The 13,777-nt window shown below is 32.6% G+C and overlaps 1 pseudogene; it reads left to right on the forward strand.

The window, feature by feature from the left end:
- LOC127546514 (5-azacytidine-induced protein 2-like) overlaps nt 1-6,610 on the forward strand; it is a 198,986-nt pseudogene extending 192,376 nt beyond the window's left edge.
- Nucleotides 6,611-13,777: the final 7,167 nt, after the last annotated feature.

The raw sequence follows: 13,777 nt of genomic DNA on the forward strand, positions 1-13,777 counted from the left end.
AGAAATTTAATTGAAAATAACTGCCAATACTATAAAATATTTGGGAATCTATCTGCCAAGGGAAAGTCAGGAACTAGATGAACACAACTACAAAACACTTTCCACACAAATAAAATCAGAGCTAATCAGTTGGAAAACTATCAAGTGCTCTTGCATAGACCAAGAAAATATAATAAAAATTTTACCTAAATTAATCTACTTATTTAGTGTCACAACAATCAAACTCCCAAGAAATTATTTTATGAAACTAGAAAAAATAATAACAAAATTCATCAGGAAGAAAAAAATGGTTGAGAATTTCAAGGGAATTAATGGGAAAATGCCAGTGAAGGTGGTCTAGCTGTGCCAAACCTAAAATTGCATATAAAGCAGTGGTCATCAAAATCATTTGGTACTAGATAAGAAATAGAGTAGTTGATCAGTGGAATAGGGTAGGTACACTGGATAAAAAGTCAATAACTATAGAAATTTAGTGTTTCACAAACCCAAAGACTCCAGTTTTGGGAATAAGAACTCACTATTTGACAAAAACTTCTGGGAAAATTGGAAACTAGTATGGAAGAAACTAGCTATTGACTCACACCTAATATCACATACCCAGATAAGATCAAAATGGGTTCATAATTTAAACATAAAGATATTATAAGCAAAATAGAAGAACATAGAATATTTTACTTCTCAGATCTGTGGATAAGGAAGGAATTTATGTCCAAAGAAGAACTGGAACTCATAACTGAACACAAAACAGATAATTTTGATTATATTAAGTTTAAAAGGTTTTGTACAAACAAAACTAGTGCAGGGAAGATCAGAAGGGAAGCAATAAACTGGGAAAACATTTTTACATTTAAGGATTCTAATAAAGGACTCATTTCTAAAATATATAAAGAAGTGACACAAATTTATAAGAATTCAAACCATTCTCCAATTGATAAGTGGTCAAAGGATATGAACAGATAATTTTCAGATGAAGAAATTAACAATTTCTAATCATATGAAAAGATGCTCTAAATCACTACTGATCAAAGAAATGCATATTAAGACAACTCTAAGATAACACTACACACCTCATAGATTAGTTAAGATGACAGGAAAAGACAATGACAAATGTTAGAATGTGGGGAAATGGGACACTAATACATTGTTGGTGCAACTGTGATTTCTGGCCATTCTGGATCGAGCCATTCTGGAGAGCAATTTGGCAAAAAGTTGTCAAATTGGGATACCCTTTGATCCACCAGTGTTTCTACTGAGCTTATATCCCAAAGAAATCTTAAAGGAGGAAAAGGGACCCACATTTGCAAATATGTGTATGGCAGTTTTTGTCATAGTGGTAAGAAACTGGAAACTGAGTGGATATTCATTAGTTGGAGAATGGCTAAATATGTTATGGTATATGAATATTATGAAATATTTTTGTTCTATAAGAAGCGATAAAGAAGATGATTTTGGAGAGGCCTGGAGAGACTTATATCAACTGATGCAAAGTGAAATGAGCACAGCATTGTGCACAGCAACATCATTATTATACAATCAATTCTGATTAATGTAACTTTCTAACAATGAGATGGTTGATGCTAATTCCAAAGATCTTGTGATGAAGAGAGCCATCTACACCCATAAAGAGGACTGTGGGAACTGAATGTTTACACTCTTTTTGATGTTTTGCTTGCATTTTGTTTTCTTACTCATTTTCTTTTCTTTTTGATCTGATTTTTCTTGTGCAACAACAGAATTGTATAAATGTTTCCACATAATGGATTTAACATATATTTTGACATGTATAACATATATTAGATTGCTTCCCATATAGGGATAGGGTGGGGGAAGGAGGGGAAAATCTGAAACACAAGGCTACATAAGGGTCAATGTTGAAAGATCATCTGTGCATATGTTTTGAAAATAAAAAAAAGCTTTAAAAAATAAAAATAAGTAAATAAAATAAATATTGTTCTGCAAGCAAGGACCAGCAGAATGATTTCAGAGAAGCCTGGAGAGACTTACATTAACTGATGCTAATTGAAATGAGCAGAACCAGAAAATCACTGTGCACAGTGACAATATTAATTCTGATGGACATGGCTCTCTTCAACAATGTGATGGTTCAAGCCAGTTCCAATGATCTTGTGATAAAGATAGTCATCTATACTCAGAGAAAGAAGTGTAGGAACTGAGTGTGGTTCACAACATAGTGTTTTCACCCTTTTTGTTGTTGTATGCTTGCATTTTTTTTCTCATTTTTTTTATCAGATTTTTCTTGTACAGCAAGATAATAGTGTAAATATGTATGCATATATTGAATTTAGCATACATTTTTAATATGTTTAACATATATTGAATTACTGGTCATCCAGGGGAGGGTGTGGGGGAAGAAGGAGGAAAATTGTAACATAAGGTTTTGCAAGGGTTAATATTGAAAAAATTATCCATGCATATGTTTTTTTTTTAAAACTTTAATAAAATGAATTTTAAAAAAATACAATTCAAATATTGAGGAACAACAGTCAGGATTACCCAGGATCTGGCAGCCTCTACAATAAAGGATTGAAGGGCCTGGACTACCATATCCTCAAAGGCAAAGACCTGCACTAAAAACCAGGAATTAACTACCCAGTGAGATTCAGCATTGTTTTTCAGAGAAGGCCACAGACCTTCAATGAAGTAAGAGACATTTAGTCATTTCTTTTGAAAGAAATCAGAACTAAACAGAAAATTTAATCAACAATCCTAGGACTCAAGAGAAACATAGAAATATAAACGGGGGAAAATATATACTATCTAAAGGTCAAATTGTTTATTTCCCTAGACGGGAAACTGTAACTCTTGAGAACTGTATTTCTCAGTAGGGCAGACAGAAAGGGTCATCCCATGGACTGAGATTGTGGTAATGACTAGATTCTGATGTGGTGACATAAAAGAAAAAGACATAAGGAGTAGAAAAAGGGTTTGTACTGGAAAAGGAAGAAAGGTGAGGTATAATGGGAAAATGAGTTCACATGAAGAGGCACAAAAGATCTATGACAATCAAGAGAAAGAGGGAAGGGGAATGAGCATTGTTTGAAGCTTGATTTCATCAGTTTTGGCTCTAATAGAAAATAAATTAATCCTATTTAGATATAGAAATGTATTTAATCCTATAAAGAAGTAGGAGGAGAAAGGAAAAGAAAAGAGAAAGGCAGGGTAAAATGGAGGGCAGAAACAATAGGGGAAAAGTTAAGAAAGGGGGGAAGGATTGATAGAAAATAAGGTAGTGGATGGAATAGGTTAAAATTCCTAAGTGAAGGGGGCAGGGATGATAGGAGATAAGATACTAGGTGGGGTGGGTTACAAAAACAACAACAACACACACAAACCAACAAAAAAGATAAAACTTTGGCTAATTTGATAAAAGTCTATACACAGGGAGAAAATAGATTGGAAGGACATACAGAGATGGTAATCATAACTGTGAATGTGAATGTAATGAACTTGTCCATAATATGGAAATAAATAGCAAAGCAGATTAAAAAACTGAATCCTACAAAATGCTGTTTATGAAAAACACATTTGACACAGAGATACACTTACATATTAAAGATAAAAGGATGGAACAGAATTTATTATGCATCAGCTGAAGTAAATAAAGCAAGGGATAGTAATTCTTATCTCAGATAAAGAAAAATTAAAAATAGATTTTATTAAAAGGGATAAAGAAGGAAAATACATCTTGATAAAGGGTACCATAAATATTGAAGTAGTTATGATGACAAATTCCTTCTATGACACAAATAAGATACTGACACATAAATCAGAAGAACCAAAATAGAGAAAAAAAATTACAGACTAATGTCTTTAATGGATATTGATGCAAAAAATTTAAACAAAACATTATCAAAGAGATTAAAGCAACTTATCAGCAGTATAATATACTATGACTAAGTGGAATTTATACCAGAATTACATGGATGGTTCAGTATCACGGAAACTATTACCATAATCATATCAATAATAAAACCAACAGAAATCATATGATAATTTCAATACATGCAGGAAAGGCTTTTGATAAAATATAGCACCCATTCCTATTAAAAACAGTAAAGAGCATAAGGATAAAGGGAGCTTTCCTTAAAATAATAAGCAGTATCTATCTAAAAGCTATATCAAGCATTATGTAATAGAGAGAAGCTGGACACATTCCCAACACTATTGAGATGAAACAAGGATGCTTTAGTGATAAGAAAAGGAAAAGAAATTAAAGGAATTTGAAAAGACAATGAGGAAATAAAACTATTACTCTTTGTATATAATATGATGATATACTTAGATAATCCTAGAAAATCATTCAATCACTGACTGGAAAGAATTCACAGCTGTAGCAAAGTTGCAGGATATAAAATAAACTCACATAAATCATCAACAATTATATATATATATGACAAAGCCCATAAACAAGAGATAAAGAAATTCCATTTAAAATTACTGTAGATAAAATAATATTTGGGGGGTCTACCTGATAAGACAAATCCAATAACTATATGAAGACAACCAGAAAGCACTCTATAAGAAGAACAAGTAAAATCAGTTCAAAATATTTGGGGCAATATCAATTGTTCATGGCTAGGCCGAGCTAATATAATAAAAATGACTATTCTGCATAAATTGGTCTACTTGTTCAGTGCCATACCAATCAAATGGCCAAAATATTGTTTTATAAACTATAAAAATAATAAAATTCATCTGGAAGAACAAAAGATCAAGAATATCAGGGTAATTAATGAAAAACACAAAGGTTGGTAGCTTAGCAATATAAAACTTAAAACTATTGTGAAGCAGCAGTCATCAAAATCATTTGATGCTGGCTAAGAAATAGAGTGATGGATCAATGGAATAGATTAGATATACACAATACAATAATCAAAACTATAGCAATCTAGTATTTAATAAACTTTCAAATTCACTATTTGGGATAACAACTCACTATTTGACAAAAATTGCTGGGAAAAATGGAACAAAATATGATAGAAACTCAGCTTAAACCTACATTTTATACACTATACCAAAATAATGTCAAAATGAATACATGGTTTGGGGATAAAAGATGATAGCATAAACAAATTAGGTTAACGAGGGATAATTTTTCTATCAGATCTTTGGAAAAAAGAGGAACTTATGACCAAAGAACTAGAGAGTATTATAAAAGGTAAAATGGACAACTTTGATTACATTAAACTAAAAATTTTTGCACAGACAAAATTAAGAGTAAAAAAGCTAAAAGGAAAGTATAAAGTTGGGGGGAAAAATCTCTATAGCCAGTACTTCTGATAAAGGTCTCGTTTTCAAAATACATAAAGAATTGTGTCAAATTTAGAAGAATACAAATCATTCCCCAATTGATAAATGGTCAAAGAATATGAACAAACAATTTTCAGATGTTTGAATCAAAGCCATTTATAATCATATAAAAAAATGTCCTAAAATTTACTGGAAAAAAAAATTCCATGAACTGATATGAGTGAAACAAGCAGAATCAGGAATACATTGTACACAGTAAGAACAAGAAAGTGTAATGAACAGCTATGAAAGGCTTGGTTCTTCTCAGTGGTTCAGTGATTCAAAGCAATCCCAATAGACTTTGGACAGAATATGCCATATGCCTCCAGAAAAAGAACCAAGGAGACTGAATTGTAAATCAATATATGCTACATTCACTTCTTTTTTCTGTTTTTTCAATCTATCCCTTTGTTTTTCCCTTTTTCTTTGATTTTTCTCTCCTAATATGATTAATAAAGCAATGCATGTTTTAAAAAATAATTATTTAATTAATTTTGAAAAAAAAAAAAGAATGTGCTAGTAGAGGATGACATCTGTGTTCTGAATGATTTAAAGACTCAGGAGATAAACTATGACTTCGTTGACAGTCTATGAAGGCAATGAGTCTTTGGCTTCCCTAGTTGCCCTTGCTGCTACATATGAGAAAAGTTAAAAAGAGAATTAAAGATTCAGAGAAAAAGAATTCCTCTTAAAGAAAAGAACATAATGTTATAAGAAAAATGTCTTGAAACCCAGTTATATGAAGAAACACATTCAGGAGGATGAGAACAAGCAAATTAGGTCTAAATATATTGGGAAGTCTGCCTATTCTAAGATACTTTGAAAATGAATTGGATAAAATAAATAAAGACCACTCTAAATCTTTGAAATATTAAATCAACAGACTAACAAAGTGAAGTTTCTCCAAATCAAGATGAATATGAGACTCAGCAAGTGATGAGGAATCTAAATAGACCTTCATCTAATTGGAAGGTAGAAAAGTTGAGCAGTAATCTGAAAATCTATGGTTTGGAACAGGAGGTGAAATCCACTACAAAAATCTAAACACAGGAATCTGAATGAGAAAAACAATTATAAAAAACAGATTTCCAAAAGCCAAGCATTCTAAGTGTAACATGCAAAATGATTACTCGGAGCTCAAAAGAAAAAATTACATGAATTACATTTCATGACTTAAGTGCAAGTCAAACTACTAAGAAAATTTAAAACTCCATCTGAAATCAAGAAAGGCCATGTATTTTCCAAGGCTTCTTTTCTCAAATATAAATGTAAACTCAAAAGATGTATTCTCATCCAGTGAACATGTGGTAAGAACTGGAAATAGAGATTGTGCACTAGTTTAATATATTGAAGACTCAATGAAGAACTGTAACTGCGACCTTCAAAAGGCACCTTGCTCTTTCACTAAATTGCAGTTGTGGTACTATGCGTCCTCCTCTGTGATTTTACGTGAGAAAGCAAGTCTTCAGTCATGGCCAGATAATGAGAGCCATCTCTAGTTCTGGTAATAAAATTTAAAAACAAAATTCCTATGGCAGAAATTCTTTAGAAAATAATTCATGGATATTTCTGAGCCCTCAAAGTCTAGTGAGAGAGCATTTGGGGAAAGTAAAACAACTTTCACAAAGCTGCATCACCTGGATCAGCATAATCCAAATTGCTTTAGCTGATAGAACCAACTGTCTATGTAATAACAAAGTGGCAGAAACTATTTCTCATGTGGCTGCCTAGACTGTATATTATTTCTGATCTGTAATGTAGCTTTACTGGCATTGATTTTCCTTAACCAAAATTGAGCCTTTTTTTTTTAATATTAAATTGAGAGAGACACTAGCTTGAATAATTTCCTGATTTATACAAAGATGAGATAATACTGTTTCATTTATGTGGATTTTTTATTTAAATAAAAAGAAAATAGACTACTTCAATTTCTGCATCAAAATCTATTATTTATATAGTTTTCTTTATTTTAAATGATTTTCTTAAATAAAACAGCTGAACATTATCTCAAATAACAGCCAAATTTTCTATCTACTCTTATAGTATATTATTGATCAGTCAGTAAATCTATTATAAAAAACAGTTGTTTCCACTCAAGATATATAACCAATTTGCATTCAGTTGTGTTAGTGCTTCAGAAATAGTGAGTGTCCAATAAATGTTTTTTCATTAAAAAGTGATTGTTGTTTTGACCAGTTGCCCTCTTATAGAATAACCAGATATGAAGAACTTTGTTTTTATTTGAATATAATTCAATTGAATGTCAGTCCAGAATCATTTTCTGAAATCTATTTGCTATGCTGTCTGCTCTTCAGTTCCTTGTTGGAATTAAATAAATCAAGACCTAATGAGCCTTCAGAAGAGAGCACTTATCAAATAGCTTTAAAAAAAGAAATGACTTGAACTTCCTTCATTGACCTGTGATATTTCTTACCTCTACAATAAAGGTAGATTATTCCTGCCTTTTTATACTTTGGGAAGAAAATGTAGTAATGAAATTTGTATGACTAAAAGCTCTTTGGCTAACATTTTATTTTCACCTATACAAACACTAAATTTAGACTTTTTTGATGAAATATTTTCTCAATGCTAAAAACATTAATTGTGCTCATTCATCATTACTATGGTAATGTCTCTTCCATGCTTATATTACTGCATAATGGTTTTGTTAGGCATTTCTAAATCTTTCTATGTCTTTGTAGGACTGAAATAAGACCAAAACTTTCTTTTTTCCTGATTTTATTCTTAATTTTGGTCTCAAATTTTCCTATTTGCTTTATTTCACATAATTGCTGCCATGTACTTCATTTTAATTTTTATTCTTTTTTATTATTATCTTCCCTTTTGAATACACTGATTCTATGTCATCAGATTACAAATCTCTTTTCTATTTTAAATATTTCTAAGACTAGGATTTGAATTGAGCACTATAACAAAGAATATCTTTGTCTCTGTCTCAGTTCATCTATCTATCTGTCCAAGTCTGTTTCTCTCTCTCTCTCTCTCTCTCTCTCTCACTCTCTCTCTTTCTCTGATATGTTCTTTTTCTTTTGTTTTTAAGATTATAGTTATTCCCCAATGTTGCTTACCTTCCTACTTCTTTAGCTGTAGAATAAAGACTATTTTTAAAGAATAAAAAAAGGAAAAGAATAATTTAACATAATTGATCAAAAAGTTTAAAAAGTCCAAAAATATGTTAATTATTTAAATCTTGTGGATAACTTCTGTGAAGATATAGGTTAGTGGTGTCTTCTTTACATATCTCTTTATTTGACTTACACTTGACTCTTAAAAATATTGTATGATTTTTCTATTTATGTTATTGATGCTATTGTGTATATTGTGTTTCTTTTTTCTTCTACTTACTAATCTTTGCATCAGTTCATACTTCTCTGTTTTTATCACATATCATTTCTCATAACAAAGTAATATTCCATTACATTTATATATCACAGTTTATTTGGTCATTGTCCAAAAAGCACATTTTTAAACCAATTTCTAAAAAATGAGCTTCCTATCTTGCTCCAGAAAATATCCCCATTTATGGTGTAATCTCCATTGATTTGCATACTGCAATGAAAAGTAGGAAATATAAGGACAAGATCAACCACAAATAATTACAAGAAATAAGCAAGAAATTAAATTTGTTGAATAGTTTAACAGAATTGAAATATACATAATTTAGATGAAGTAAAACATCCACTTACTCTAGTTTTTTAAAATATTTTTCAGCCTTCATACTACTGAAATGAGTGCCCAAGATAAAAATCCATACACACACACACACACACACACACACACACACACACACACACACTCATCCTGCTTCTTGATAAGTTAGCCTCTGTCTTCACATTAGAAAAGATAAATGCAATGTTGAAGACACTGAATGTCAATGTAGCTGTGTGGCATGGGATGATTTTCACCTTTCATGTCACCTCTTCATTTATTCTGGAACCCCCAAACTCCCATAACTCATAAGTGAAAAAAGTCCTTCATTCCTGCTACAGAAGAGCTGAATTCTCTTTAGATCTTTTTTTTCCAAACTAAGAACTACAAATGCAAGGGTTTGGGGGTCAGCCAACTACTTGCAAGAGGCTGTTAAACACATGAAGTAAAAGTCCATATATTCATAATAATGGAGTCATTTATCAAAACTCTTTTTAAAAGCAATTTACAAAGTGATAAGTACTAGAGATAGGAATTAAGACCTTTCCTAGGTATTCCTTTTGATATTCTCCCAGTGAAGAATTTTCTCAACCACTAGGCATTAAAAACTAGGCACATAAAGACAAAAATAGATATAAAGTCCAACTTTTATCTTACTGTGATGATATTGTCTTTATATGGTTAATTATTATTCAAAATAGAGAATGAGGACAAGAAATAGAGCAGAAAAGTTTAAAATGAAAATCTAAGGAAGGAATGAATAGGAGTATTGAATTATATGTTAATGACTAGTATGGATTGTGTCAGAAGGTAACAAACATCTCACTGGATCTGGGGGCAAGTATAAAAGCTCTTTTCTATAACAAGTTTTTGAAGGATTGTATCATTGTCAAGGACAGTATTATCCAATTCAATGAGACAGATAACAACTTATTATGAGTTATAGCAGCAAGATAGATGAAGATAGAAAGCTATGGTAGGGATTAGATAAGAAAGGGGAAGCCAGAAGTCATCTCGCCTGTGCCCTCTACTTTAAGGGAGCATATTTTAATGTGTTCATATGTGAGATAAGTAAGGTTTATGACTGGGACAGCTTAAGGTAGAATTGATCTCAAAAAAGCAAAAAAGTTGAAGGAATTGATATTTTCCTGGTAAAAAACAAGTTTAGAGGAAGAAAAAAAGCAGAGGAGAAGAGGGGAAAAAATCAGAGTGAAGAAGAGCTATTACTGTTAGGCATTGCCATAAGATGCTTATCTTAATTATGTACCATCAAAATATTTTTTGCCCAAAAATACTATAAGGTAGTTCTAAAATTTCACATGGGTGAAACTGCTATGACTTCAGCTTCCCTAATCATTTAATCCCAGACATGCCCTATTCCTCCTAATGTAGAAAAATAAGTTCATTGATTTAGAGCTGTGGAAATATTCCTAAAGATACAATTTGAACAACTCATTTCACTGATTGGGTGTAGTAAGGAAGAGTCTGTTTCAAGGCTAAGTAGTAAGTAAAAAATTGAAATAGTACATTATTTCATTCTAAATCAAGCACTTTTCTAGTCAACATATGCTAACCATAATCCTTCACTACCTCTCCTTATTTTCTCAGCAACAGCCCTGAAGTTTTTACATCTAAGTTTCAGTTATATATTTTAATTGTCTGTCCTGACTTATTCCTCCCCACTCCCCATAAGGCTTATCCCATGCTTTTTCCTATTGGTTGACTTTTCTCCAATATGGATCTCAATAAAACTGACATTCATTGATTTAGAACTTGCTGAAAGGCTAAAACAAAAGAATGCTAATTATTGAATAAATACTATGACATGGCAGCTAAGAAAGTAATTATAATCATAGCTTGTGTTTTTTTTTTTTAAAAAGCAACATTTTCAGGTGAATATTGTAGTAGACTAATTGTTCTCATTAGACAGCAACTGAAATATTGTATTTAGGCTAATTTTGGCCTGATACAAGGGGAAATTTATAACAGTGAAATTTATGTATAAAGCATGCCTTGGTCTACAATGTCTCCCTAACTAGAGATTTTCATGATAAGGGTGGATGAACAGTTGTTAGAGATGTTGTAGAGGGAACTGTTTGGGGAAGAAGTTATGGTGCATGTGAGATGATTTATTAAGATACTTTGAAATTATGGATATTTTGGATATGCATTTTGAATAGTGTAAAGATATGAAACTCTGAGTTGATGCACTGAGGTCGGACAACCAAGCACTACAGGCTAATTACCAATTGGAAAGTACTCTATTAGGATATGCTTGGAAAATGGTCCTTCCTACTATTCTGTGCTGGTTTAATCTTTTGGCGTATACAGAGAATTGTGGGAAGGATTAGGGTGTGGAGTAAAACAAGCTAGAGTTACTTTGGTGGTAGATGAGGAAGGAGGTTGTGGAGATCCAGTGTTCATCCAATTCACTTCTACCCCTAAAAACCAAAAATAAAGACCAAGGACTTTTGTTTATCCTGACTCCAGCTGATTCTAAGACATCCAGGGTGCTAACTTGGTTTTCACAGAATAGTACCAATATTCTTTCTTAATGGGAAAGGAGGACTAGATGCCATCTAGTATGATGGAAGAAAAACTCAAAACAATAGGCATGACTTGGCAAAGCCAAGAATTGATTTGTAAAATATATCTATGAGAAAGAATTTAAGGATTATTGCACTATGTAAAACAAAAAGAAGGGCCTGGACAACATCTTTCAATAATTTACCAAGAGAAACTTCCTTAATATCATAGAACCAAAAAGCTAAAAAGCAAAATAGTCTCTGAAAAAATCCATCAATCACCTGAAAAAGATTCCAAAATAAACAGTCAAAGGAATATTATAACCAAATTTTAGAATTATGAGACTAACAAGAAAACAATACAAGCAGCCAGAAAAAAAGAATGCAAATCAAAAATCAAGAAGCCATAGGAGCAGTTTCTAACTTAAAGAATCAGAAGGCTTAAAATATAATATTCTGAAAATCAAAAGAGCTTGGATTACAACCAAAAAATCAACTACCCAGAAAATTTGAACATGATCTTACTAGGAAAACAATAACATTCAATAAAATAAAGAATATTCAAACTTCCCTGATGAAAAGACAAGAACTGAACAGAACACTTAGTCTTCAAATAAAAGCTCAAATGGAGCATAAAGAGGCCAAAAGAAAAGAAAAAAAAAAGCCTGAAATTGTTGATACTTGTAACTCTTGAGTATTGAATCTCTATCAAGGCAGTTAGAAGAAGTATAGATGAACTAAGGGTGTTGGAATAAATTGACTGTGATGTAATAGTTTAAAAATATTACAGTGTTGAAAATATTCCAGTGGGAGAAGAGGAAAGGGGAAGGTAGAATAAGGTAAATTACATCACATAAAGAGGTGCAAAAGACTTATTGCAGAAGAGGGAAAGAAAGGAGAGGGTGAGCAGTATTTGAGTTTTACTTTTTTTTTTACTTAAAATTTTTTTTTATTATAGTTTTTTATTTACAAGACATATACATTGGTAAAGTTACAGCATTGACAATTACAAAATCTATTGTTCTGACTTTCCCCATCCTTCCCTCCACCCCTTCCCCAAGATGGCAGGTTGACAAATACATGTTAAATATGTTAAAGTAAAAGTTAAATACAATGTATGTATACATGCCCAAACAGTGATTTTGCTATACAAAAATAATTGGACTTTGAAATAGTGTACAATTGGAATTGGGAATTCTATGTAGTGGTTCATAGTCATCTCCTAGAGCTCTTTCACTGGATGTAGCTAGTTTAATTCATTACTGCTCTTTTGGAATTGATTTGATTCATCTCATTGTTGAAGAGGTCCACGTCCATCAGAATTGATCATCATAGAGCATTGTTGTTGAAGTGTAGAATGATCTCCTGGTCCTGCTCATTTTACTCAGCATCAGTTCATGTAAGTCTTCAGGCCTTTCTGAAATCATCCTGGTGGACATTTCTTATAGAACAATAATATTCCATAATATTTATATACCACAATTTCTTCAGCCATTCTCCAATTGATGAGCATCCACTCAGTTTCCAGTTTCTGGCCACCACAAAGAGGGCTGCCACAAACATCCTTGCACATACAGGACCCTTTCCTTTCTTTAAAATCTCTTTGGGATATAAGCCCATAGTAACACTGCTGGATCAAAGGGTATGTACAGTTTGATAAGTTTTTTAGCATAGTTCTAAATCGCTCTCCAAAGTGGCTGGATGTATTCACAATTCTACCAACAATGGATTAGTGTCCCAGTTTTCCCACATCCCCTCCTGTGGAGTTCTTGTTCTTCTTTAAAATAATATAAGATAATGGTTCTCTCTGGGAGAAGGTAGGTTTCTCGGGGAGGTTTTCTGGAGGCAGCCTTAGTATCATTTAAAAGTAATAATCACGACTTCCGGTTAAGATGGCGGAGAGGAGGCTCACTGCTGCATAAGCTCCACGCTTTCTCTCACTATCCATTTCATTACAAGCCTCTGAATTGATGCTTGACTGAAAAAAAACCCACAAATAGTTACCAAGAGAAGCCATCCTTGAGATTCGCCAAGAAAGGTCTGTCTTTACTGGAGGGCTGGGGCGGTTTTAGATCGGGCGCAGGCGGCGGGCAGCGGCAGTGAGAGCACAGGAGCAGACTGGAGAGGGGGTGGGGAGTGATTGCAGCCGTCTCTGCGGGGAGAGCTTCACTACAGGATTAGATACTTTGCTCCGGCAGCAAGTCAGCAGCCCAACAGAGAAGCTAAAAACACCGGGGCTGAAGAATACAACCCCAAACAGCTGGAGTCTCTCA

The sequence above is a fragment of the Antechinus flavipes genome, chromosome 2 (assembly GCF_016432865.1).
Source record: "Antechinus flavipes isolate AdamAnt ecotype Samford, QLD, Australia chromosome 2, AdamAnt_v2, whole genome shotgun sequence".
Taxonomy (NCBI): Eukaryota; Metazoa; Chordata; class Mammalia; order Dasyuromorphia; family Dasyuridae; genus Antechinus; species Antechinus flavipes.